Below are 27,936 nucleotides of genomic sequence, written 5' to 3'. Positions count from 1 at the left end.
TGGGCCAGTATAAAAAGGGCTTCTTTGGGAAAGAAGTCAGTCTTGCTCCAGCTGCCTGGTAGAGACAGCAGGAGGTGATGTGGTGGTGAGTGCCCTGCCCCACAAAAGGGGGTGTTTTCCTCCAGGCTGGTGAGACACAGAGAGCAATTATGGGAAAGCTGCTGGGAAAAGGTGAATCTGATTGAAGGATAAACACACCTAGCACAGATCAGAGCCCTCTAGGGGTCAGGTAAGGACTCAGTGCTGGGAGGATGAAACACAGGATAACCCCAAAAGGAGAGCTGGATTTTCTTCATATGTACAGTCTTGGGGTTGGGAGACCACTCCCCAAAGGGTCAGCCAATTTGCAGGATCCCCCTGAACACATATCTTGCCAGACCCTGAGTCACTAAAACTCCAGAAACACAAAATTAAGAGCCCACACAGAGGGGAACACTGGAAGGAAGGAAGCCCATGATTGATTACCCATGGTGTTCTTTGACTCTCTCCAATGTAATGAACAAACTAGCCTCAAACTAGAATATCTGAACAGAGGTGTGGTATTATAAAGATACTTGTAAACACATCTGAGATAAAAAAAATGGTATTAATGTTAAGTTTTGCGAATAAGAACTTTGACATGGATGTTAAACCTTATGATAATGCTACTTTTCAACTAATCTGTAAACAGGTTTAAAGCTTATCACAGCAGAGAAACCATGAAAAACCTTGTTTGCTTTGTGTGAATGGGGAAACTGAGGCACACTGCCTCATGGCATTAATGGCTGGATGCCAAAAGAACTATAACACAAATTGCCTTTGAGATAGTCAGTGACTAACTCTCTCGCATTAAACTAAGGAGGGAGGTGTGACATTCCGTACCTCATGAGAACGCTCTCCATGTTCATCCTTATAATATGATTGTGTGGTATGTAATGCAAAGTTTGTCATGTTGGCTGTCTTTGGAAGGCTATTGATGTACTGATCACTGTTGTTATGGTAATGTTATAGTAATTGTTATGGTAATATTATAGGTTGTAATTTCATGTATATAGTTGAGGCTGAAAATGTGTCCTCAAGGCTTAAAACTATCCCAAGCAAAAACTCTCCAGAAGCAAAGGGGCACGTATGGGACAAACCCAGCCTAGCCTCACAGGAACAAAGGACACTGTCATACGCAATAACAAAGGATCTGTTGGACTCTCGAGTGAGTAGCCTCCCCCCCCCCCCCACTTCCTTTGGTCAGTTTGGGACTGCAATGAGGTAATGCTCACCTGACTCTGAGGGGAGAGGCAAAGCCAAGAGGGAAGAAGGGACATGATAAAAGGGAGAGACTTTTGCCATGCTCTTCCTCGCTCTTCCACCTCCATCTCCATAATTACCATACAGAAGTACCTAGGAAATTGCAATTTCCTACTAGAACTATAGGAAATAACTGATGCCAATGCACATAAATGTTGCCTTTTTAATGGTAACTTTTGTAGCTTGCTGTGAAGCAGTGCAATGAAATTGGTACTCATGTCTAGACAGTATCTAAACTCCTACTAGAACTTTAAAAATAAAGTGTCTCCTCTGCACTTGGAATTTCAGATATGACACTAGCTTCTGGATTCATTGAAAAGTTGTAAATGACATACAAAATGAAAACTTGTAAGAATGGCCATACTGGGTCAGACCATTGGTCCATCTAGCTCATTATCTTGGCTTCTAACAGTGGCAATGAACAGAATGGGGCAGAATGAACAGAAGATGGATTACTGAGTGATCCATCTTCTGTCATCCAGGCCCAGCTTCTTGCAGTCAAAGATTTAGGGACATCCAGAGCATGGGGCTGTGTCCCTAACAATCTTCACTAATAGCCATTGATGGGCCCCATCCTCTGTGAATTTATCTAATTATTTTTTGAACCCAGTTATGGGTTTTGGCCTTCACAACATCCCCTGGCAATCAGTTCCACAGGTTGACTATGAACTATTGTGTGAAGAAGTACTTCCTTTTGTTAGTTTTAAACTTACTGCCTATTATTTCATTGGGAGATTCCTGGTTCTTGTGTTATGTGAAGAGATAAATAATACTTCTCTCTTTGCTTTCTCCATACTGTTCATGATTGTGTAGACCTCTACCCTAACCCCCCTTAGCTGTCTCTTTTCTAAGCTGAACAGTCCTAGTCTTTTTAATATCTCTTCCTATGGAAGCTGTTCTATACACCTAATTATTTTTATTGCCTTTCTCTGTACCTTTTACAGTTCTAATGTATCTTTTTTTGAGATGGGGCAACCAGAACTGAATGCAGTATTCGAGGTGTGGACTCACCATAGATTTAGATAGATAATAATCCAGATGATAATGTCACTATTCTTTTCCCTAGGGTTCTTAATGTTCTGTAAACTTTTTTAACTACTGGTGCACATTGAGCCAATGTGTGGTTTTTTGTTTGTTTGTTTTTTCAGAGAACTATCCATGGTAACTCCAAGATCTTTTTTGAGTAGTAACAGCTAAATTTATGTATATATAGTTGTGATTACATTTTCTAGTATGCATTACTTTTTACTTATCAACGCTGAATTTCATCTGCCATTTGTTGCCCAGTCACCCAGTTTTGTGAGATTCCTTTAACTCTTCGGTCTGCTTTGGACTTAACTATCTTGAGTAATTTAGCATTGTCTGTAAACTTTGCCATTTCACTGTTTACCCCTTTTTCCGGAGCATTTATGAATATATTGAACAGCACTGCTCCCCGTACAGACCTTTGGAAGACCTATTTACCTTCTTCCACTGTGAAAACTGATCATTTATTCCTAGTATTTGTTTTCTGTCGTTCAACTAGTTACTGATCCAAGAGTGGACCATCCTTTTGCCCCATAACTGGTTACTTTGTTTAAGAGACTTTGCTGTGAGGCCTTGTCAGAGGCTTTCTAAAAGTCCAAGTATACTATATCCTTGTCCGTGTGTGTTTGACCTCCTCAAAGAATTCTAATATATTGGTGAGGCATGGTTTCTCTTTACTAAAACCATATAGACTCTTCCCCAACATATTCAACTAATAGTCTGATAATTCTGTGGGGTTTTTTTTAACTATAATTTCAAACAGTTTGCCTGGTACTAAAGTTAGGCTTACTGGCCTGTAATTGCCAGCATCAGTTCTGGAGCCTCTTGATTTAAAAAAAAAAAAGGTTTTGCATTAGCTCATGGGCGGTTCTAGGTATTTTGCCGCCCCAAGCATGGTAGGCAGGTTGCCTTCGGCGGCTTGCCTGCGGGAGGTCCCCAGTCCCGCGGATTCAGCGGCACGCCTGCAGGAGGTCCGCCAAAGCCGCAGGACCAGCGGACCCTCTGCAGGCATGCTGCCGAAGGCCACCTGCCTGCTGCCCTTGCAGCGACCAGCAGAGCGCCCCCCCTGGCTTGCTGCCCCAGGCACAAGCTTGATGTGCTGGTGCCTGGAGCTGCCCCTGCATTAGCTACCCTAATTTAGTCATCTGCTACATATCAATTAGTAATTCTGCAATTTCATACTTAAGTTCTTTGAGAACTCTTGGGTGAATACCATCTGGTCCTAGTGACTTACTACTGTTTAATTTATCAGTTTGTTCCAAAACCACCTCCTATTAACACCTTGGTCTGGGGCAATTTGTCACCTAAAAAGAATGGTTCAGGTGTGTGAATCTCCCTTAACTCCTCTGCAGTGAATACCCTGCAAAGAATTCATTTAGCTTCTCTGCAATGTCTTTGTCTTCCTTGGGTGCTCCTTTAACACCTTGATCGTCCAGTGCCCCGCCGATCATTTGGTACCTGCTTCTGATGTATTTTAAAAAAAGATTGCTGTTAGTTTTTGTGGGTTTTTTTGCTAGTTGCTCTTAATTCTTTTTTGGCCTGCCTAATTATACTTTTACACTTGCCAAAGTTTATTTTCCTCACTGGGATTTGACTTCCAGTTTTAAATGATGTCTTTTTTTTGCCTCTAATTGCCTCTTTTAATCTGTTTAGCCATGTGACATTTTTGGTCCTCTTACTTTTCTTTTATTTGGTGTACACATTGAGTTTGAGCCTCTACTGTGATGTTTTAAAATAGTTTCCATGTATTTGCAGGCTTTCGAATCATGAGAATTACTTTTAATTTCCGTTTAACTAGCTTCCTCATTTTTGTGTAGTTTCCCGTTTTGAAGTTAAATGCAACTGGTGGGTTTCTTTCATATTTTCTCCCCTAAAAGGATGTCATTTAATTAATTATGGTTGCTATTACTGAGCAGTTCCACTGTATTCACCTTTTGGACCAGATCCTGTGCTCCACATTGTACAAAATCAAGAATTGCCTCTCCTCTTGTGGTTTCCAGGACTGACTGTTCCAAGAAGCAGTCATTAACGGTGTCTACAAATTTTATCACTGCATCCCGTTCTGAAGTGACCTGTACCTGGTCACTATGGGGATAGTTGAAATCCAACATTATTATTGTGTTTTCTGATTTTTGTAGCCTCTTTAACCTCCCTGAGGTAGTATATACCTACTACTCATACTCTTAATATTCAAGAATGGAATTTCTATCCATAGTCAAATTTATGGCACAATTTGACTCATTAAGATTTCTACTATATTTGACTCTTTTCTTTCAAATATGGTACCGCTCCCTGACCAGCACAACCTACACTGTCATTCCTATATATTTTGTACTGTGGTATTATCATGTCCCATTGATTATCATCATTCCACCAAGTTTTTGTGATGCCTATTGTGTGCATGTTATTGAATGAGGATATTGATACAAGTTCACCCGTTTTAGTATTTAGACTTCTAGCATTTCTATACAAGAATTATAAAATTTGTCACTATTTAGTTGTCGTTCTTTGTATGATGTAATTGAATGGCATACTTTTTCCTTTCACTGTAATGCCTATCTGTACTTTATCAACTTCTATCCACTCCTCATTACAAGGATATCCCTTTAATAAATCCTTCCCTAAGGGATGTCTCTGTCCAAACCATGTGCTCCTCCACCTGTCAACTTTCCCCCAACCCTTAGTTTAAAAACTCTTCTACGATCTTTTTTTAATTTTAGATGCCACCAATGTGGTTTAAATGGAGGCCATCCTTTCTGTATGGGCTCCTCCTTTCCCAATAGGTTCTCCATAAACCTATATTCCCTCCTTTCAACACCATCATTTCATCCTCACAATCAGACCCTGTAATTCTGCCTGCCTAACTGATCTTGCACATGGAATGGGAAGCATTTCCGAGAATGCTACTAGGGAAGCTCTGGACTTTAATCTTTTACCTTGCAGCCTAAAATTGGCATCCAGGATCTCTCTCCTACTTTTCCCTATGTCACTGATACCTACACATACCACGACCACCGGCTGCTCCCTAGCACCACAAATAAGTCTATCTAGTTGTCTCAAGAGAGTTTGTCTTCACCCCCCATAGGCAATTTCACCATGCAGTTCTCCTGGTCATCACAAACCATATCTCAATTTCCAGTAATTGAACCTTCCATTACTATTCTTTGTCTCTATTATTACTTCAGTATAAAGAAGGAATATCGACAGCACTATGCAATTACAACTGTGATATATTAACTTGCTATTCCAGGTTAATCATCATTTTGTTCTTTATACAGTAAAAAGTCCCTTTCTGAACTTACTTTGAGTCACTATCATGATTCTCAATATGTTTAGTTTTCATATTAAATGTTCATAACAGAAAATAGACAAATACATTCATGGGCTTAAAGGAACCTAAAAATGTGGAGGTCACCTTCCTGAGAAACAGGGTAGCTAAGAGGATTGGCAACAGCATATAGAATATTTTTCTCTGCCTTTAGTTCAAATTTGCCCCTTTCCCATCTTTTTTTTATATAATATAAGATATGGCTTGTGTGATATGCATTCCTCTGTGACTGAAGTGTTGAGTGAACTGCTTGTCCATATCACAACAAACACTATCACTACACTGGGAACTAACTTATTTTTTTAAGTAAGCTCAGTAGCGGGCTCAAGGAATGTATTGATATGAAAATGGAAATTCCATCTCACTTCCTGAAGTAGCTCCACCAGCAACTCCCAGGAAGCTTATGGGAACAAATATGAGTAGGAAGGTTGCACTGATTTGTCCATGCAGTGTCGGTTCTGTGGATAAATACCCTACTTCATTCTCCTGTTTGCTAATCCAACACTTTCCAGCAGAAATAAAAATCTTTCAATTTTAAAGAAAAAAAGAAAAAAATAATTCATTTCTGTAAATGTTAGATAAAACTCCAAAAGTTTGAGGGTTGGTTCTGATAATTGTCTAAGTACCAGATTTTCAGAAGAATGGGGTGAGAGTAGTTAGATGGTGCAAAAACTTTCCCAAACCTCAAAAATGTTTGGGTTTGAGGGTAGAGGGAAGGTTCAGCCTCATTTCTATTTAGAAACCAAGCCAGTTTACCCTTTCGTGTGAGGTCTGCAAGCCCCCTCATGAACCAAGGCAAGGCTTAGAGCAATACTGCACTAGGGAGGGCCCACCACAGGGGATGCACCAGTTAGAGGGATAGTTTTAAAAGGGCAGTGGTAGGCCAAGGAAGATGCTACATACTGCACCAGGAAGTGAGGCTGATGCCTGGAGATGTCAAAGGAGTGGGTTACAGCATTGTTATAGCTTCCCAGGAAGTGATCTCCACCTCCATCCCCCCTTTGGGAGCTGCAAACTCAAAAGACAGTGAAGAATTGGGCATTGTCCGGCTGGCAGACTCAGCAGATACTCCTAAGTCTGTGACCATGCCCCAAATGGAGGAGCAACAGCCTGGTGGCCTAGGAGGGAGTATGACTTGAGATAGACCAACAAGTGGTTTAGACACTGTAACGTCCTCTAGGTTGGGACGTGGTGGATTGGGTGGGCCTGGATCCCCTATCTTGCTCTATTGCACCTCTGCTGTGACAGAACTCTAAGGGGAATAGAGTGACACTGAGGAGAGATTGAGGCCCATCACATATGACTGAGCCACGGCCCCCTCTAGAATGACCAGGACATAAAGAACTGAGGAGCCACTGCCTGACCACTAAGCTAGCTTGGCTATTGGACTGCCCTGCTACATCCTTACTTTCCATTTGTGAATAAAAAGTAATATTACATGAATAAAAGCACTAAATTGATTTTGTTGTTCATGGAGCATATTATTTGTTATTGATTATTCCAAATACCACTAAGTACTTGTGAAGATATTCATGAATGCTGACAGTTTAATGAATTTTAGAGGTTTTTTAATATAAGAAAATTCATACTACTTGTAAATGATTATTTACTACTCATCATTTGTTTTCTAATTTTAGAAGGTGGGGACAAGAAATGTGGGTTACCTGACCAATTATGCAACAAAAAAGAAAATAGTTCATGAACAACCCATATGCTGAAAAAATGTTTATGCAGATTATCCAGCAAATATTTACAAATATATTTGCATAAATCAGGATCTCTGAATGAACGTGTGACCAAGAAAAACTCTGTATTTGCAATAACTACTAAATATAATTTGATCAATTTTATCCTAGTCACGGTATTACTGAAAATTTATAAGAACTTAGAGTGCAAGGTAAATTTATTTTATGTATATATTTAAACAATGAAACAAACAAATCAACCTCCTCTGAACATCCCTTGATTGAGTAACAAACCTAGCTTCTTTTTAACAAACGATTGTTCGCTAGCATTTTGAAGCAACAGTGAGAGCACTTTCATGAAGGAGCTGCTATTTATCTGCACTGCACTGTTGCTCTGAAATTAACTAGTCAGTTGCACTTGGTTGGCACCACAGGTAAAGGAGTGCTGTGCTATTCTTTGGCAGCTGCTCCCAATATGAAACATCAAAGGAGGAAAACACAGACACAGAAGGAAGGGAAAAATGTGGTTGGAGACAGGAATGGAAAAAGACAATGGGATGGTACCTAAACACCTGAATCAGGTGTAAATGGCCGAAAGGATCTGCATTCTGGGGGATGAAAGATGTATTCTGTCTAGTTCTATAAATAAATATGATAGATGGTTTTAATACTTAGGGATAAATCCACAAAGGAGACTTAGGTCAAGCAGTGCAGTGCCTAACTTTAAGTGCCCTGATGACTACTGGAATCTACAGCCCCAAGTTAGGAACCCAGGCTCCTTATTCAGTGCATGTAGAGAGCTAAGGCCTTAAGAATAGGAGTCACAAAAGTCAGCACACTGAATGGTGAGCTGCCTAAACTAGCCAAGGAAATGCAGAAGAGAGGTGTAGCCTGAGCCCTGTCCTTCAAAGGGACATAGTCACCTATCTCCACTCAGCATTCCAGCTGTGAACCCTTTTTTGGGGAGTTAGTCACCTAAGTCATAAAAACAACAAAGAGTCTGGTGGCACCTTAAAGACTAATAGATTTATTTGGGCATAAGTTTTCATGGGTAAAAACCCACTTCTTCAGATGGATGCATGACTGAAGTCATGTGTCCAAAAAAATGGAGGGGGAGATAATGGTGGCGCAATCCCCTCTTAAATCCCATAGGTATTCCAGGCTGGGTCTCTGTCTTTCCTGTTGGAGCTGTTCCACTTTGTATGAGACACTTACTTAAATATTCATTGGGTCAGAGAATGAAGTGAAGCCTTATTGGTTCCCTGGGATATGGAAGTGTCAGGTTAAAGTCCCTGCTGCTGCTGCTGCTCCTCCACCTCTGTTTTGAGGTGGGCCCAGGCTGGTAGGTGTGATCTAAGGCTTCAGAGTGTGCCTACTGGATCAGTCTCCACCAGCAAGATAGAAAGGGAAATGCCTAATTTCTGAATTCCCCTAGGCTAGGCACAAGCTAGGTGGCTGGTATCAGGAGTTAGGCAGCTGTGAACGTGTACACCGACAGGAATTTAGGTTCCTAGGGGACTTTATGAGCAGAAACATAGGCACCTACAGGATTAGATGGCACCTGAAGGGTGTTTTGAGGATCTGGAATTTTGGATTTAGGCACACAAAACCCTTTGTCTATCTAGCCCATAGATTGATTGTGTCACCAAAGAGATGAGCTAACAAAAGATAGCATCTTCTTACTCTCTGGATGTATTGCAAGTCAATTTATTCACCACCTGAAAAAAAACAAACACCCACCATTAATGAGAGAAACATTTAATTCTATTTTTCTTCTGGTACTAGGTAGGGCTGTGTATGCAATGGACCATTCTAGCTATAAGAAAGATAGATCACACAAAACTAATTCCATGAAAGCATCCTGTGGTAATCATTTCTCTGCTATTTATTCAGAATTTAAATAGTCTTAATAATAGAATTTAGACTCGTTTTACTCCTCCTGCCTACAAATATGTTGATAGTTTAAGGACAATCTATGTTAAACCACAAAAGAACATTAAGTCCTGATGTACATCCACATTAGTGAAATGGAAACTTGTGTAAGAGAAAAATAATAAATGAGAATTTTCAGCTTGAACTGATGTTTCCAGTGAACACACTGTAGTTGCAGAGATGCAGATTGTGAACCCTTTAGTCAGTGAGACCACTCATGGAAGTAACTGCCCATCCATTAAAAAATACAAATAATGTTGTTGGTTTTTAATATAAAGATTTGTGAGATAAACTAGCAAAGCATGAAGTGTCTTTCAACCTTAACTCAGTTTCTAAGCAGGGGCGAGGGGAAGGCAGGCGAACAGCTGAGGATAAGAGCCAAAGGAATGTAATTTTCTTTTCAGTTCTTCCATAATTCCACCTAATGCTAATGTGAGTTGACCATGTGCATTTATAAGAAAATATAACCTTGAATTTCAGACCTAACTTAGAATTTCTTGTTTATGTCTCTTGTATCACAACCATCATGCTACCTGCTGTATTGAATGTCTTTCTGAAGAGATGGCAAAGTGTTAGATAAACAAATATAAAGAAAAACATTTTGTGCAAAATTTATTTTGTATAAAATAAAGACCAGATTTATCCTTGGTTTAACTCTATTGATTTCATGGTTAAGGCAGATAAAAAAGAGGTCCATTTTATTGGGTGTAAATGCATGTAGTGTGAAACGTGTACATTTATATTAAGTAACAACCCAATCTGTGGGATAAGTCTACATAATGCTAACACAGATGTGTCACAAAATATTTTAAATAGGGAAATAGAGACTTTGAAGCAGAAAAGGTTATTCAAACACTGGAAAATTAGGCTGACTAGCCTCTTTTATGTTACCTTTAGACTATCTCCTTACATGATGGGGAAACTCATGGTCATGAAAAAATAAATGTTATAGTAGGTGATGCTATTTCAAAGCTTATCACTTAGTTTGCTAATTTTTCCCAACCCCAACTGTTCCCTATCTGATGCATTCTGATAATTCAGCTAAGTGGTATCTTTGGGAATCCACTATAGTACTACTCTGATACATTAGAATGGACACCCAAGGAGAATATTCCAATCTACCTTAAGATGAATCACTGTTAGAGACAGGGAAATGAAAAATCCAGATTTCAAGCTCTCAGAGTTTGGGGTGGTTTAGATATGGCATTTGGATAGTGAATTCTGGACCCAGAATCCAGAGCTGGTTTCAATTTCAAAATACACAGCCCCAGTCTCATTTCAGGTTATTCAGAGGCCAGGTTTAATTCTGGCTTCTAGTACAGTTCCAGTCATAACTGGAGAAGGAATCAGCAGGATGCATTATTTTGCTACTTGTAGTTGTCAGCCTTTTCTCCCCTCACACCTTCCTCTTACTAAGGTCTTAATTTACTTACTTTGGCTCAGGTCCTGCACTGTGATCCTCACAGGTGAATCCCTGGTATTGGGCAGAGCCCCATTGACTTAAATGGGATTCTGCATGGGAGTAAGGGTCTGCATCCATAGATCAGTTTGTAGGATTGGGGCTTTAGTGTATTAAAATACTATAGAATATAAAATAAGCTTCCTGGGAAAGGGTCTGGGGAAGGTAGAGGTTCATGATTAAACAAGTTAGGAGTGGAAAGGGAGTAGAAGTGATGAGGAAACATTACATTTAAACAGTCTCTTTTTTTTTCTAAATCATTCAAAAATCTTGACCGATACTGCTTTTATCCTGACACTGAACACCTCATTAACTACCTGACTGTTCAGGTTAAAAAACTAATGGTGGCAAGTCTACACCAGACTGAGTTAATCTTGTATGAAGTTTGGGGAAATGGGTGGAAAGAAAGCTTCCTGTGGGAGAGTATTCCTGGTAATTTTCTGTTTGTTAGTTCAACTTAAAAAATCTGTCAGATTCTGAGTCTTAATTAATATAATTATTTTGAAGGTTAAGTTCCTTTGCAAAGCTGTTATTAAAAAGTTTGAATATATTGTTTGTTTCAAAACTCAGCACAGTTCCTGCACTGTTTTTTGCATTAGCAAGGCAGGTTTATTTGAGAGTACCCTGGGTCAATAGTATTCATTATTCATATCACTTTCTTTTGTGGTCAGTCTTTTTGTGGGGCCCTTCGTTTGCATAGCATATTAATAAAGTTCAGTGGTTCTGCTACTGGCGATTGAGAGTCCGATGAGCCACACTGTGAAGTGGGGGGTGGGGGAAATACAGAGAGAGAGAGGTTACGCCATGACTGCTGTGAGAGACATAAAGCAACCTAGTACTATGATGTACTACTTCTCAATGAAGGTTTAGGAGCTCTTAATATTTAGAAGCTGCTCATTCAATCAGCAAGTCTAACAAATGTCCAACACTTTGCTATGTCTCCATTGTGAAACAACAGATCCACTCGAGATCACTACATTAAAAGAGGTTTACTCAAGATTCACTCAGTCTCTTATTGTCCTATTATCTATACATTCCTTAGGGACAGAGCCTATTAGTAAAGTGCTTAATGCTGTGTCTAGTAGGGGCAAGGGCTAAATTTAGAATTGTCTATTTGAGCTGCTACTTTCTTACTTGTTGGAAAAAACCTGGAAACGGGGCAATTATACATTGTTGCCTCTAATATTCTAGATTTCATCTCTTTTAAGTGTGGAGAAAGAGCTGTTTTGAGACCATTCAGAAAAGATCTGATTGCAGCCTTTGCTTCATCACAAAATTAGAGACTCTGCAGAAGATTTGCTGTCCAGGCAAAGTGGGGAGGGCTAACGTTGCTTTAAGCCACTTTTGCACCCTCCTGATTCTGGACAGCTCCTGGGGCCAAAGTGGGTCCTGGTATAATGTAAACAGCCATAGTTTTCTTTGACTTGACTTAACAGTGACAGTGTGGTTTTCTTTGACTTCCAAAGACAGAGTTTAACCTCTTAGTATGTTTATAAATTGGGCCTGGATCTTGCCTAACTTTATACACTGTAAAAAGTCCATTGACTTTATGTGTGCAGGTGTTTTCAGGATAGGGGCCTTACTAAGAAATACCATGGGCATGTTTTCTTATGTTTCCTTCCATATACAGATCCAGTTTGTGTGCCAGAAATGTACAAATCCTTTTTAATGCTGTTTTCTTAGCCAAATTATTCATAAAACCTTTTGTATTAGTGGTTACTGATAATAAAATCAGTCCTATGCCTGAAGAAATTACAGGAAAAAAATTCAGTTATGTAGGCACTCAGGAGCCTGAGTGTCATTGAAAGTCAAAGGCACAGAGAGACTAATGGTTTGTCTACAGAGAAACCCAGTATATGGCAAGCCAGGATGGAAATCTATAGTGCACTAGGCTGCTACACAATAATTGACTACGTGATCCCGGCTGCTGTGCATGAAAGTTCTGTAGGGCATTTTGACATATTTCTGTTTGAAACAGCAGCAAGTCAACAATGTGAAGCAGTTGCAAAAAATATTATGGGGTATACTAACAGTAGTGTTAGATGTAAAACTCAGGTGGTAAATTGTCCAACTCTATTTGGCACTGGTGAGGCCTCAGCTGGAATACTGTCCAATACTGAGTGCCACCCTTTGGAAAAAGAGACTCCAGAGAAGAGCAATACAAATAATCAAAGGTTCAGAAAACCTGACCTATGAGGCCAGGTTAAAAAAATCTGGGCATGTTTAGTCTTGAGAAAAGACTAGGTGTGGGTGTTGGGGGGAACCTGCTAACAGTCTTCAAATATATTAAGGGCTGTTATAAAGACAACTATGATGAATTGTTCTCTGTCCACTGAAGATAGGACAAAAAGTAATGGGCTTAATGTGCAGCAAGGGAGATTTAGGTTAGATATTAGGGAAAACTTTCTAAACAGTTCTTTTTCTCTCCTGCAGATAATAGCTCACCTTAACTGATCACTCTCCTTATAGTGTGTATGGTAACACCCATTGTTTCATGTTCTTGGTGTGTGTGTGTGTGTGTGTGTATGTGTATATATATATATATAATATAAAATATGTACTGTATTTTCCACTGCATGCATCTGATGAAGTGGGCTGTAGCCCATGAAAGCTTATGCTCAAATAAATTTGTTAGTCTCTAAGGTGCCACAAGTACTCCTGTTATCTTTTTTTCCTAACTATAAGGATAGTTAAGCCTCTCTCCAGAGGAGGGTGTGGACTCCCCATCAAGAACAGTTTGGACAAACACCTGTCAGGGATGGTCTAGGTCTATTTGATCCTGCCTCAGCATGGGGGGGCTAGACTTGATGACTTCTCCAGGTCTCTTCCAGCCCTACATTTCTACGATTCTGTGATACTATGGAACTTTTAGCATGGGGTAGCAAGGTCCACATGCTGACTTAGTGCATAGCAGGCTATTGTATTATCCATTCACAACCTGGCTTACTGCAACCTAAATCTCTGAGTAGAGATGCACTAAGGGATAAATTTTAGAAGTAGTTAAGCACTTAGCGGGATTTTCAAAAGAATCCTGGTGCCTAAAACTCATTGATTTCAATATGTGTTAGGTGCTTAGATGCTTTTGAAAATCCCAATAAGCACCTAGATATCTTTAAAGATTTAGCCCTAAGTTGCATGTCATGGTGAAGCATGGAACTGAACCCATGTCTCCCAAGTCCCATTGTGGCTTCTAAACCACTGGATTATTCTTTCGCCATCTGCTTTCATTCTGTCTTTCTTAAAATAAAGAGTAAGCAGGTGTTAGATGGTGGAGCTCCTACCCAGCTCCAAATGTAAGCTACATTGTAGTCAACAGACATTCTTCCTGAAGCCTGGCTTTGTTAACAAAAAGGTAATTCCAAAATAATACTAGATGAAACCCCAGTCTAAGAGTTCTCATTAGGCTTGGCTGCTCATAGGTTTCCTTTTCTATGGAGCTGTGTGTCACAGACCCTTCCTTCCTCTACTGGTGGGCTGGTAGTGGGCTTTCCATTCAGGGTGAAGTATAATGAGCCACACCTGTTCCAGTGAATCAATAGCTGAGATGGATGAAGAATGCAAAACATTTTGTGCAAACAAATTTTCATCACAATTTCAGAAATTCCAAAATTTTCTACCAGCTCTACTCAGCAGCAGTTTACTTGCAGATCTCTGCAAGATTCCAACACTTGTGAATAGGGAAGGACAAGGACAACATTATTATTATTTTATTATTTGCATTATTGTAGCAACTAGGAGTTCCAGTCATGGACCGTGTTTGGTGCTGTACAAATACAGAATAAAAAGTCTCAAAGAGCTTACAAAGAATGGAATCCTACCACCCTGCTAAACCGCCAAAAGAAAAGATGAGGAAATAATATAATGTGTACTAGTTACAGGGGAAGTTGATAAACAGGAATGATCCTCTCTGCTATTAAGAAGATACAGTGAAAATGCAAATGTTTTATTATCTTGTTAGTTGAAAGACAGACTGATCTATACAAGAGGGTTGAGAAGAAATTGCTGTAGGCTGCAATTACACATCTAAACGATCAATTTTATACCACCTGGTTTTGTGATAAGTCAATAGTTGAGAAATAGAAAAACAAACAAAAACATACAATACAACAAAACAAATAATTATGCAGTTTTAAAGTATGATGTCTCGTGAATAAATACAGCAAAGGAAAAAAGTGCTACACATCCCTGGAAAGCTGAAATACCCAGTGCATAGCTTTATTTTCTATCCCTGGTAGTTTTAAGAGGTTGCTTGGACAAAGCAAAAGTGCACACCATTTACCAACCAAGCCAGGAGTTTCAGAAACAGAAATACCCAGAGCAAGTCTATCCACAAGCCAGAAAGTATCTACTGAGGTTGCTAATATAAAGGACATACTGAGAAAAGTAGAAAGCTAATGGATGCAAAATGGTAGTAGGACTAAGAGCGAATTCTTTGAAATTTGGGGAAGGTTTTCAGAATCCCCTTTAGTTTGCTCTCACTGTTGAAGGGAGCAGCTAATGATACAGACAGTAGTAGGCTTGTGTAAGTACTGTAATACCAACATTTTGTTTTCAATTTCCTCATTTTCTGTTCTGACCAGTCTCAGAGTCTGCTATATTGAGAAATATTAAAACTAGATTGAATGCTGTATACCACCTGAGAGATCAGAATCCCATCTATCAGCTTGTATTGAGCCTACACATCAGATTTCAGTTGTTCATGAGGAGAATATTGGCTTTGAACATCATGCTAAAAATGAAATGTGGGGGAGATTCAAAGGCAAAAGAAAGATAGAAATCATAATGACCTGATTTATGTGTGGGTATCATCTAACATAGTCCATTTTCTGAATAGTTTTGTCATTCCATAGTAACAATATAAAATTTCTCAGTAACATTATCAAACTTAAGTATGAATTTGTTCCTCACCTGTGAGTCTCTCTCCCAGCAAAATCAGAATGGTTTATTGAGTTCCAGGCTGCTGCTAATGAGCATACCTGGAGAAGGAAAGGGAGGGAACTGGAATTGCTGTGAAGGGAACATGAAAGTAAGGAGGGAGGCTAAGAAGTTGGGAATGAGGAAAATAAATGGCCCCCTTCCTGCTGACTCCTGCATGTCAAAACTCCAGCACACAGTCGGGTGTCAGGGTTTTGTCATTCAATAAGCAGGGAACTTCATATGATGTATTGGAGTGGTCTTTTGTCTTTCTGAAAGTGGATTATAATGAAGTATACATTTCTCTTCAGTTTAATCTGTTGAACAAATTATCGTCTGTTGGTAAACAGTGGTAAAATGAGTCCAGTAATTTTGTATAAAATCCTTGAGTATATTGTGTAACTAATTTCAGTTTTCTTTTGTTTAAACCTTCACTAATTTGTTCTGTCATTTCATATTCTGGTTTGGTAGCTCTTAGAGAAGCTTGTAAACATAGGTCGGTTTGAGGTCCGTGATCTGTGAACATAACTCTCATTGATTAAAATGAGAGCTCCACTGGGAATTGAGGGTGGGTGGGTGTGGGTGTGGGTGTATATATATATATATATATATATATATATATGTATGTATATATATATATGTATGTATGTATTCCTTACTGTCATTCCCACATTAAATTCTCAATGAAGAGCAATCCTAAAATATGTCAATAATCATACTGCATTGCTAGAAACAGTCACATCACTGTAAACACAGGAGGTTTGTGATCTTGAAGCAAAATTCCTATAATTATAAGTTGTTTATAAAACTGCCTTTGCACTCCATTAGTTTGATAGCCAGATTTTAAAGATACCCTTTAATCAGCTGTTTAAAATATATTACTAGGTAACTTCTGTTTTAATTGTTAGTGATATGGAAATGAAAAATTCTGGCCTGAGACAATGCACAGTAGATTAATCCGATTTTTAAAGATGTAGAATGATTTAATTACTTGTCAGCTGCTATTGTGGTTGTCAGTTATCACTAGGGGGCACTCTTCTCCTAAATACGTTAGGAAATAGGCTTACGGCATCAAGAACTTTGAAACAGGTTGTCTCACTGAGCATTTAAGAACATGTGCATGTGTACATTGTAAAAAAAACATTATTTTATCCTTTAATGCTTAGCTCTAGAAACATAATCTGACAATTTGTCAATGGACACTTTGGTGAATGTATGAATCTTTGGCTTTATTCTGTGAGTTCACTTATAATTGTGTTTCGAATGTCTGCCTTCTCTTTAAAGAAAGGATGAATGTTTCTTCTGAGAAACTGGGGAATGTTAATGTATTTTTCTTGATTTCTTGCCTGTGCATGAAGATTATTATGAAATATCTTATCCCTTATTAGAATTCAATAGATGTGCTCCTAAGGCTGTCATGTTCTTAATCTTCATTGTCAGTTTGTAATCATTAAGTTAACATCAGTTAATCCTTCCCTTGACTTCTGTATTATATATTTCTTCTGAAGTACATGGATAATTTAATACTCTTTGAGTTAAAGGCAGAAAAAAGCATCCAATAAACATTCAATGTTAACTGTGTTATTTATATTTTCTCAGTCCTTTATCAAAAAGCATATCTGGATTTGCTGTAAATACTTTGGTACCATATTTAGGAAAGAAAAATATAATTACATTTCCAGTCACACAAAGTTTTGCCATTTGCTAAATGTGAGTAGTTCCAGTTCGGATTAAGGAGAAAAATTACAATTTAACTTTCTCTACAATCTAGAAAACTGGACACAATGGGCCAAATTCTGCTTTGACTACATCACTGTCAGTTTAAAGTAAATCCTCTTAGTGTCAGTAGTTACTTTTGAATTTACACTAGAACTTTAGAGCAGAATTCAGCCCAATGTCACTTCATTGAAAATGGTCCTAATTAAAATGACAGCAGAATTTTCAAACTATTTATAACTGATGTCCCAGTCCAGTAACTGGCTCCATACAGTCCTCCATGTAGTCTCACTGAAGTTAATGGGGCTCTGCACAAGCACAGGAGTCTGCCTGTGTGAGGCCAATTGCAAAATCATGGTCATAGTCTTTTAAAAGTATGAAAAAACATTAAAACTGGGTTCGCAGGTTTTATTAAAACACCTACATTTTAAATGGCCAAACAGGGAAGGAAGAGGGCACAATCAGATATTTTAATTTAAATCCTAAAATTGCCTTTAAGGAAAAAACACATTAATTGCATCCTCTATATCTGTCTGTTATTCTTTTATGGCCCATCACTGTAATATCTGAATCCCTGAGTTATGATCAAGCAGAATCAGAGATTCAAATATAAAATCAAGCCTTCAATGATGTATGCACAATTGTGACACTATGAATGACCTGGTGTCTATAAACCAATCATGATTTTCCAGTGAGCCACAGTATTTTATGTGATAGTTATCATTTTGATTCTGTCATCTTAATCTCATGTAACATTTTCAAAACATTTTGTGAGAGAAGACATCACAATGGAAATTTCTCATACAAAATGTTGTCATATAGTAGTCACATGCAAGCTAGTGAATTATTCAGTCTATTTTGACTAAGTCTAATTAGGACATGAAAACTAAATATTTTCATCTGAATCTACTTTCTCTAAAGGTGATAAAACTTGTGGACTTTCTAATGGGTTTTGGAAGTTAGTGCTCCAGCTTCTAAGAAAGCTTTGACCCCTGTGTTCATGACTAACACTAACGGTTGACAGGTCCTTTATACTGATGAGATGTAGTTCTGAGTGATGATGGTCCCACAGAGATAACCTAGGTCAGTCCTGTGGAGGAATCAAAATATTGAATTTGGTTTTCAGTTCCCTGAGGAGCCAATGCAGAGAGGGTGCACTGAGCTGATGTGCTCTCACCAGCTGTCTTTCTGACCGGGGCCGGCTCCAGGTTTTCTGCTGCCCCAAGTGGTGGGAAAAAAAATGCCAATCGCGCTGCTCCATTCTTCAGCAGCAGTTAGGCAGCGGGTCCTTCACTCTCTCTCTTCCTCTTTGGCAGCACTTCAGCAGCAGCTCAAAGAGGAAGAGAGGGACTGAGGGACCTGCCGCCGAATTCCCGCTGAAGACCCAGATGTGCTGCCCCAGTAGCGGATGGAGTGCTGTCCCTTTGTATTGGCTGCCCCAAGCACCTGCCTCTTTCGCTGGTGCCTGGAGCTGGCCCTGTTTCTGACAAAGGGAAATGCTACATTCTAAACTAAAGAATCTTTTGTACATTGTTTTGTTTTCAGGCTTGACAGCTTCATTACTAAGTATAACAAATGGCAAATAGCCAAACTGCATCCTGAGTAGAATGGGCACAGTGTTCTGAACAGCTACAGGTTGAAGACAAGAGCATTTTACAAACTGTAGCTATGGACCAGCCTTGACAATTGGAAAGCAGGCACCTTCAGAGGAGGGTAATGTTGTGGATGAGTTGGTCAAAGCTCTTTCAAGAACATAACTTCCATTTTGCCTATTAATTAATGAATTGCCTGGAATAGCCACCTATTTTTCATCAAATGCTAGCTGCGTTGTTAGATGTTAAAAACATGGAGAGCTTGGTGTCATCCACGTACTGCTGATATTTGAGTCTGTGCTGTTGCATGATCTCCCTCTACAGCTTGCAACTCCACAGGTGAAGGAGTAGTTGCCCATCATAATTGTCTGTCAAACAGGAAGGATTGGAGTCATCTCAGAGATGGGACAGGAGTATTTGGTAGTCAGCAGCATAAGATGCCCTAGAGAGATCCAGCAAAATGAGGTTACATGCATGGATGCCCCTTTAGAAGAAGAGGTCTTCTGTCAGTGTAACCAATATTGTCTCTGATGTGTGGCCTGGCTGAGAGGAATCCAGATGGCTCTTTGATAGCTTCTTGATCCACCCGCTCAAAAATGAGAGGCTGGGTAGTATTTTAAAAGACCAGTACCATTTATTTTTCCCCTAAGTATTTGTGGAATGATTGTATGCTATAATGTGTGTGGTATAATTCCCCCTTTGAAGGAGGCATTGACAGTTTGTTAGCTGGGGACTCTTTTATGCTTTCAACTGTCCCCCTAGCCATCAAGGGTATAGATCAGAGTAGCAAATGTAGATTACATTTCTGTTAGTGCTTATAGGACTTTTTGTTGTATGAGTGGGCCAAATTCTTAGGGGTACAGTTTTTTATCAATTCTGTCCTTCAGTGTTATTTTTTGGGGTCTGGAGAGACCATCCTGGAAACCAGAGGTCAACTCTGAGAGGCAGGTTCATTCCTTATGGTGTTTCTGGGGCTGAATGAATGCATTCTGGGCTAACCAAATAATTTGTGGTGTGGCATAATTCTTTGGGATATGAATGTGCATCACTGCACAATAATAATCCACTGATCTCTTCCGTGGCCAATGGTGGTCTCACAAGAATTCCTTCTGCTAAATTCTATCTATGTTTGTTCATGTTTCTGGGCACTGATTCTGACACCCTATAAAAGCAAAAAGATTTGCTTCCAACAGCACAGCAAAATGTCAGATTATGTTAAGTAACTCCAAAGATTTGCGGTAGCTCTTAAAGGATTTTTGGTGCATGGTTTTTCAGAGTGGAAGGGCAAATTCTTTCTCAGTTGCCTGGTGTTTACCTTGATGACACCAGGAAGGGAAGCTCAGAAAAACATGTACTAGAATAAAGTCATATATAGGGCTGGCTAGAAAACCAGAACTTTGTTTTGCCAAAAAAAATAAAGAATCAAGGTTTTAAAATTTGTTTAAATGAGTCCTCCCTCTTCCTCTCCCTCTGTGTGTGTGTGTGTGTGTGTGTGTGGAAATTTTTGAGATAGAGGAAGAGACCAGACTAGCTGATAGCCCAGTGTTCAGGGCACTCACCTGTCATGTGGGAGATTGAGGTTCATGTCTGTGCCCTGTCTGATTTACAGCAGGGACTTGAAGCTGGGTCTCCTATACCCTACAGAAGCATCCTAACCACTAGTCTATTGGTTATTCTGGGGCAGGTTTTTCTTTTCAAAATTCCACCCTGGACCTGAGAACCAGTTTTGCTGAATCCACATTTTCTGATGAAAATCACTTTGTTTAAAAATTCCCAACCAGCTGTAATCATAAATCATTATTACTATAATGCACACTACAGTGTTGGAGGGGTGGGCTACATGGAAACTATTGTATTATTTACAGGAGTTTACAGTTACTGTACTAAAATGATGATGAATTATAGTAATTTACCATGGTAGCCTGCAGAAAATTTAGTATTTACTATAAAGTTCAAACAAATGATGGCCAGGATTTTCAAAAATCAAAATTTGGTATGGTAAGCTGTTATAATTTACTCTATTGACTTACTATCATTTTACTACAATAAATAGGAATTATTGGGCGGTCAGTTCTTTTAGGCCATGTATTTAGGTGTCTTAATATGGGTTTAGGAACATAATGTAGGCAACCATTTTTGAAAATCATGATTATAGCCTTTACAAATAGAGGACAAAAGTCTACAAATGAGTCCACGCAGGTAGATACCTGCACTCACATTGTGCCCCACTGACTTAAATAGGGCTTTGGGCAGGCAATTGTCTGCCTGTATGGAACGATTTATGAGCTCTAGCCCATTGTGTAATAATTACTATAATTTATTGTGCTGCTATGGCCACTAGCCCATGTAAGCAGTATCCACCATCAGTGCTATGTTCTGCAGAGAATTGACTGGACTAGACACACAGTACTATCTCTTAAGTGGAGAAGGTCAAGTTATAGTTTGACTATTCCAATTAGGCCTTGCTAGATTAAAATCCCTAAATTTAAACACTGTCAAATCTTAGATCCACCAGTGTACGAAAATAAAAAAAAAACACATACTGAGTAATTTATATTATCTTTTTGTCTTTGATATGCAGATGAAAGATTTTCAACCTAAGACCATGGATCTTCAAAAGGGCAGAATCTGGATATAAGGGCTGGTTTGGCTTTGAATTATTTAAGTAAAATTAAAATGGGGCTCTTTTATTCTGAAATGAGAGTATCCATCCAAAGATCTGTGCCAAACCCAACTGTATACAGTCTGATTAAATGTCCTACAGAAAAGACCTGCAACTTGTCCCCTCAAAACATACAGATTTACCAAACTAACCACTCCCAAAACTATAAGGTATGGATATTTGATATAGTAGTAGGTTGTGTTAGGAGGAGCTTGCTTGGTAAAAGGCATGGATGGAAAGCTGGAGTCCATAGTGGGCAGAGTTAAGGTTGTAATGCATTGTCTGTGGTGTAGGGTAGCTGTGGAAATGGTGTCCTTGGGTATTTAAGCCACATCTCCCTGAGGAGAAGCCAGAGTTTTGTGAAGGGGGAGCAAGTCTCAGAAACATATATAGACCGTTGTTTAGAACTGAAACAAAATGAGAATTTCTATCATGCAGGAAATTCCAATATTTTGAAAGTTGTTTTCATCCCAAATTGAGAAGAGAAGTTGAAATCTCAAACTTTTCACAGAATGAAAAATTCCAAAAAAAGTGATTAAGAAATTTAATTTTGAAATTTTAAGTTAAAATATTTTGACATTCTCAAATCTAAATCTTTACTTTCGGTTGAATAGAAGGTAAATGTTTTGTTTCAGGTCAGTTTGACATAAAGCTATGTCCACCAGGACTGCCATGATGCACCATTGTAATTGTAGTTTGAGTGCCTTGTATCCCCATTCTCCCCTATGGGAGACTGGACTCTACCTCCCATGATGCACCACAGTTCTAGATCTCCCATGATGCACTGTGATAGCTTGGCTTGAAGGGAGATGGTGGTTCATCATGGAAGATGTAGTCTACCAGAGGCCTGGCCCACAGGAGGGCATACAGGCCTGAATCACCTGAACTACAACTCCTATGAAGTACTGCAGCTGCTCAAGTGGATGCAGAATGTCAAACTGATCCAAAATGTAACATTTTAATTCAAGAACTAGGGGCCACCACATGAAATTAATAGGCAGCAGGTTTAAAGCAAACAAAAGGAAGTATTTTTCGCACAACACACAGTCAACCTGTGGAACTTCTTGCCAGAGGATGTTGTGAAGGCTAAGACTATAACAGGGTTCAAAAAAACTAGATAGGTCCATCAATGGCTATTAGCCAGGATGGGCAGGGATAATGTCCCTAGCCTCTTTTTGCCAGAAGCTGGGAATGGGTGACAGGAGATGGATCACTTGATGACTACCCATTCTATCCATTCCCTGTTTACCTGTTCTGTTCATTACCTCTGGTGTATCTGGCAATGGCCACTGTCTGAAGACAGGTTTCAGAGTAACAGCTGTGTTAGTCTGTATCCTCAAAAAGAACAGGAGTACTTGTGGCACCTTAGAGACTAACAAATTTATTTGAGCATAAGCTTTCATGGGCTAAAACCTACTTCATCAGATGCATGCAGTGGAAAATACAGTAGGAAGATATATATACACAGAAAACATGAAACAATGGGTGTTACCATACACACGCTAATGAGAGTGATCAGTTAAGGTGAGCTATTACCAGCAGGAGAGGAAAAAAACTCTGTAGTGGTAATCAAAATGGTCCATTTGCAGCAGTTGACAAGAAGATGTGAGGAACAGTTGGCGGGGGGGGGGGGGAGGGAATAAACATGGAGAAATAATTTTACTTTGTGTAATGACCCATCCACTCCCAGTCTTTATTCAAGCCTAATTTAATGGTGGCCAGTCCTTGCTTACAGACAGACCCCCAACCTGAAGCAAATACACACCAGCAACCACATACCACACAACAAAAACACTAACCCAGGAACCTATCCTTGCAACAAATCCCATTGCCAACTCTGTCCACATATCTATTCAGGGGACACCATCATAGGACCTAATCACATCAGCCACACTGTCAGAGGCTCGTTCACCTGCACATCTACCAATGTGATATATGCAGGGGCGGCTCTACAAAGTAGGCTGCCCCAAGCAGCGCGGAGCGCTGCGCCGCCCTTCCCCAGTCCCGCGGCGGGTCCCCTCTTCCCGCGGCTCCGGCATCCTGGGGAGGGCGGCATTTGGCTCCGGTGGAGCTCCCGCCGGCATGCCTGCGGCAGGTCCACCGGAGCCCGGGACAAGCGGACCTGCCGCAGTCATGCCTGCGGGAGCTCAACCGGAGCCGCGGGAAGACGGGACCCGCCGCAGGCATGACTGCGGCAGGTCCGCTCGTCCCGGGCTCCGGTGGACCTGCCGCAGGCATACCGGCGGGAGCTCAACCGGAGCCAAATGACGCCCTCCCCAGGATGCCGCCCCAAGCGGGCGCTTGGCCCGCTGGTGCCTAGAGCCGCCCCTGGATATATGCCATCATGTGCCAGCAATGTCCCTCTGCCATGTACATTGGCCAAGCCGGACAGTCTCTACGTAAAAGAATAAATGGACACAAATCAGATGTCAAGAATTATAACATTCAAAAACCAGTCGGAGAACACTTCAATCTCCCTGGTTACTCGATTATAGACCTAAAAGTCTCAATATTACAACAACAAAAAACTTCAAAAACAGACTCCAACGAGAGACTGATTAATTGAAATTAATTTGCAAAATGGACACCATTAAATTAGGCTTGAATAAAGACTGGGAGTGGATGGGTCATTACGCAAAGTAAAACTATTTCCCCATGTTTATTTCCCCCCTTCCCCCTCACTGTTCCTCACACCTTCTTGTCAACTGCTGCAAATGGACCATTTTGATTACCACTACAAAATTTTTTTCTCTCCTGCTGGTAATAGCTCACCTTAACTGATCACTCTTGTTAGAGTGTGTATGGTAACACCCATTGTTTCATGGTGTGTGTGTGTGTGTGTGTATGTATGTATGTGTATATATATATATATATAATTATATGTATAAAAAAAATCTTCCTACTGTATTTTCCACTGCATGCATCTGATGAAGTGGGCTATAGCCCACAAAAGCTTATGCTCAAATAAATTTGTTAGTCTCTAAGATGCCACAAGTACTCCTGTTCTTTTTGTCAGAAGACCGGATACTGGGCCAGATGGACCTTTGCTCTGACCCAGTATGGCCGTTCTTATGTTCTTATTTTGACATAGTGAACTGCTTCAGTTCAGGTTTACCTGAAATGAAATGTTTAGTTTAGATTTTTCCAATGGAAAATCAGAAAATATTAGAAATACTGACATTTTCCCATATGAAAACTTTGATTTTGAAGAAAACACCTTTTCCATTCAAATGTTTTGGATCTCGCCCCCACCCACTGCCTGCACCTTTGGGCAGAGAATTTCTGACCAGCTTTATTGATGTCTTTATATGATGATTTTCTGGGTCTCTGTGGCATTCTGTTTTGACATGCTGTCTGGTTTGTTTTTCTTTGCTTTGGTTCTTTTTCTCTGAATTTTCTTGCAACATAAAATTATTAACAGATGCAATATATTTTGTTATGATTATTGTTATTTGTTTGTACTCTGGTACTGCCTAGGTGCCCTGTGATGGAATACACCCCTGTATTCACACCCTACACACTGTTGTAGTAATCTTTGTACAAAGTATACCTTGTAAGATATCATTTGAAAACTCATAATTTGCTGGTCAATGTTGTCCTGGTAAATATGTGACAACATTTTTATGTTAAGTTATAAGATGTATGATGTTATTAACACATGTTCCAAATACCACAGCCATGCCAAGGCAGAAGTCAGGCCTCTCCTAAACAAAGGAAGGGATGTGTGCTTGCCTTGATTTGCATTTAAACTGTAAACAGTCATCATGCAGGAGGAGGAAACAAAAGAAGTTCAAACAGGTGGAAAAAAACCCAGCTGGGAGTATCCTACCGCACATAATCTTTGTCTCCTGAATTTCATCTGGAAATGTTTTTCAAGAGGGAGACTGAAATATAACAAGGAGGGACAAATGTCAAGAGACAACAGAAGGATACAGACACTAGTGGGGGAGAACAAGGAAACAATGAGAAGGTATTGGTCAATGCGATAGGCCGTGTTCTCACCAGAAGCCTAACCCTTGTCAAGTTTTGTGTATGCATCACAACAGAGGAGAGTTTTAAGGAAAGAGTTGAATTACTTTTGTGGATGTTTATGGGGAGCTCTCCCCAAGCATGGCTTGGGGGACAACATTGGAGAAATTATGAAGGTGCATGTTTGAAAATGTAGCAACAAGTGACAGTGGCTGCCAGCCACTTTTTCTGCTCTCAGTAGATGGATGCATTATGAATATGGCTTTACTTAGTACTTTGTTTTTATGTTATTTTTTGTAATTATTAGCACTTTTCTTACAATAAAATTATTTAATAAAAAAGACATGAGTGTAGATTTTAAAATACAGTACAACCAATGCAAGAAAGCTGAAAGCAGAAGAGAATTTGGAGCCTGGTATATAGGAAATCATGAAAGATCTGAGTAACAGGATGGGGGGATTGGAAGAGAGCAAATAATACTGCAATACAGCAAGTCATAGAGTGCTCAGAAAGTGACCAGTGTTTGCTAAATTATAGTTTTACATGCAGATCAACTACAAGACTGGGTTAATTAAATGTTTAGACTCGCACAAAAACTCACAAATCAATTTTTGGAAATAAACGTGTGGAGCTGCGTTCAAAATGTTATCCTTATTTTCTGAAAGATTCTTTGATGCACTCTCTTCACTTTTAAATGACACAGTAAATAAAATGACTACACCTATTAGTTTATCAAAAAACAAGATTGCTTTAAAGGCTTAGTTCAGCAATTCCCAAATTTTATTAATTCACGTAACACCTTCTCAAAAGATTGATGTTGAAACACCACATGCAAATTTCTTCTTTGTGCACTTATTTTAGGCCTTAATAGGCTTAAGTATTAACAGATTTATAGTAAAATAAATGTTGAGTTTGGCTGGTGGAGCTCTTCCTGGGGGAAATTGGATGTGAAGGGAGTGTGGCTGGTAGAGTTAGAGGGTTGGGAAGTTATCGATGAAATGTTCTTTTGTTGGAAAATGCCAATTTGTCCAAACTGAATATTTGCAGGAACCTACTGGTTTTAACTAAACTTTTGGTGGGAAGATTTATCTGGTCCAGGATGGAACTTCTGCTGAAAACCAGAGAGACGGAGATCGAGACCCACACCAGAACAGTCTGGTGGTTGGGGCACTCAGCTGGGATGTGGGAGACCTCATATCAAGTCCTTGGTCTGCCTGATTTCAGGACAGTGCCCTGACCACCAGGCTATTGGTTATTCTGGGGTGGATGGGTGTCATTCTCTCTCTGGTTTTCCATGGGAGAACTTTGAAAGGTCTCAGTTTTGTGCTGATACAGAATGGGGGGGAAAAATTGAAATAAAAAAAATATTTCATGAGAAAGAAAAACAGGGTTGTCCCATGATCCAAGCAGATTTCACCAGCCCACCAGTTGCAACCACATTTCACAGAGCCTCCCTTATTCCTTGGACTTGCATGCTTCATCTCTTGGGTTTGAGACCCCACAGCTCTCCTCCTTTTGGGCTCAGATGTGTTTAGACAAGCTTCCAAAGCCCACCAGGCTCCCATCCCAGGGAGCCTTGATCCTGACTTGATGCTTTACTGCAATTCTGCAGTCCAGGCTGTTTGCTTTCTCCCTCTCAATCTTATGGTCTCATAGCTGGTTTTCATTATATTAAGGAGGTAGCTACCTTCCTCAGTTAGTTGGCTGCTCCTTTTAATACTCTTTTTCCTTAATAGTGCCATGTCATGGAAGAGGAGCTGGCTAGTCCTTGGCCCCACTACCTTTTAAACTGGACAGAGCACCCTGTAAAGTGTACCACTTCCAACAAGATCAAATACCACCAGTGGTACACGTACTAAAGATTGGGAACTCCTGACTTAGATAATAGAACATCAAGATATTTACAAAAACTGTTTCAAATTGTTGAATCACTTCCTGCTTCAAATAATTTTTAATAATGTAAGGCATACAGTATATACAATAAGGCTTATGGTACCATAACAAATTAATGTCAAATCCTTCTTCCCTTATTTATGAGAAGTCTTGTCAAATTCAGTTTTTATTGAGGGTTTTGACCCGAATATAACAAATAATGCAAAAGAAAAGTTTTCATCCAACTAAGATAAAATCACTCACTTCAATTATGAAAGGGTCCCATTGGTAGGATAACAGGGTAGAAATGAGAGCAAGTTGCACCATACACCTTCTGACACTGCAAAATGGTGGTTAGTCTGTCAAAGTGTAGATGTAATCTGTGGCTGGACCATACATTTAAATAAAGTCCCTTTTCTCCTATTATAAAGTAGACACATTCCTGACTGCAGCAGGATCTGAAGTCTACATGTAACATGGTAAGTGCATCAAGGCATCAA

The 27,936-nt window shown here is 39.7% G+C and overlaps 1 long non-coding RNA gene across 1 annotated transcript; it reads left to right on the top strand.

Moving 5' to 3' along the window:
- Positions 1–50: 50 nt before the first annotated feature.
- LOC120407188 lies at positions 51–26,030 on the top strand. The gene is made up of 3 exons (XR_005599832.1): positions 51–171; positions 21,515–21,765; positions 25,272–26,030. It is a non-coding gene; the product is annotated as an uncharacterized LOC120407188 (long non-coding RNA).
- The last annotated feature ends 1,906 nt before the right edge of the window (positions 26,031–27,936 follow it).

Source organism: Mauremys reevesii, linkage group 5 (genome assembly GCF_016161935.1).
Source record: "Mauremys reevesii isolate NIE-2019 linkage group 5, ASM1616193v1, whole genome shotgun sequence".
NCBI classification, from domain to species: Eukaryota; Metazoa; Chordata; order Testudines; family Geoemydidae; genus Mauremys; species Mauremys reevesii.
Note: the sequence above shows the minus strand (reverse complement) of the source record. Positions and strands in the feature narration are given on the sequence as shown.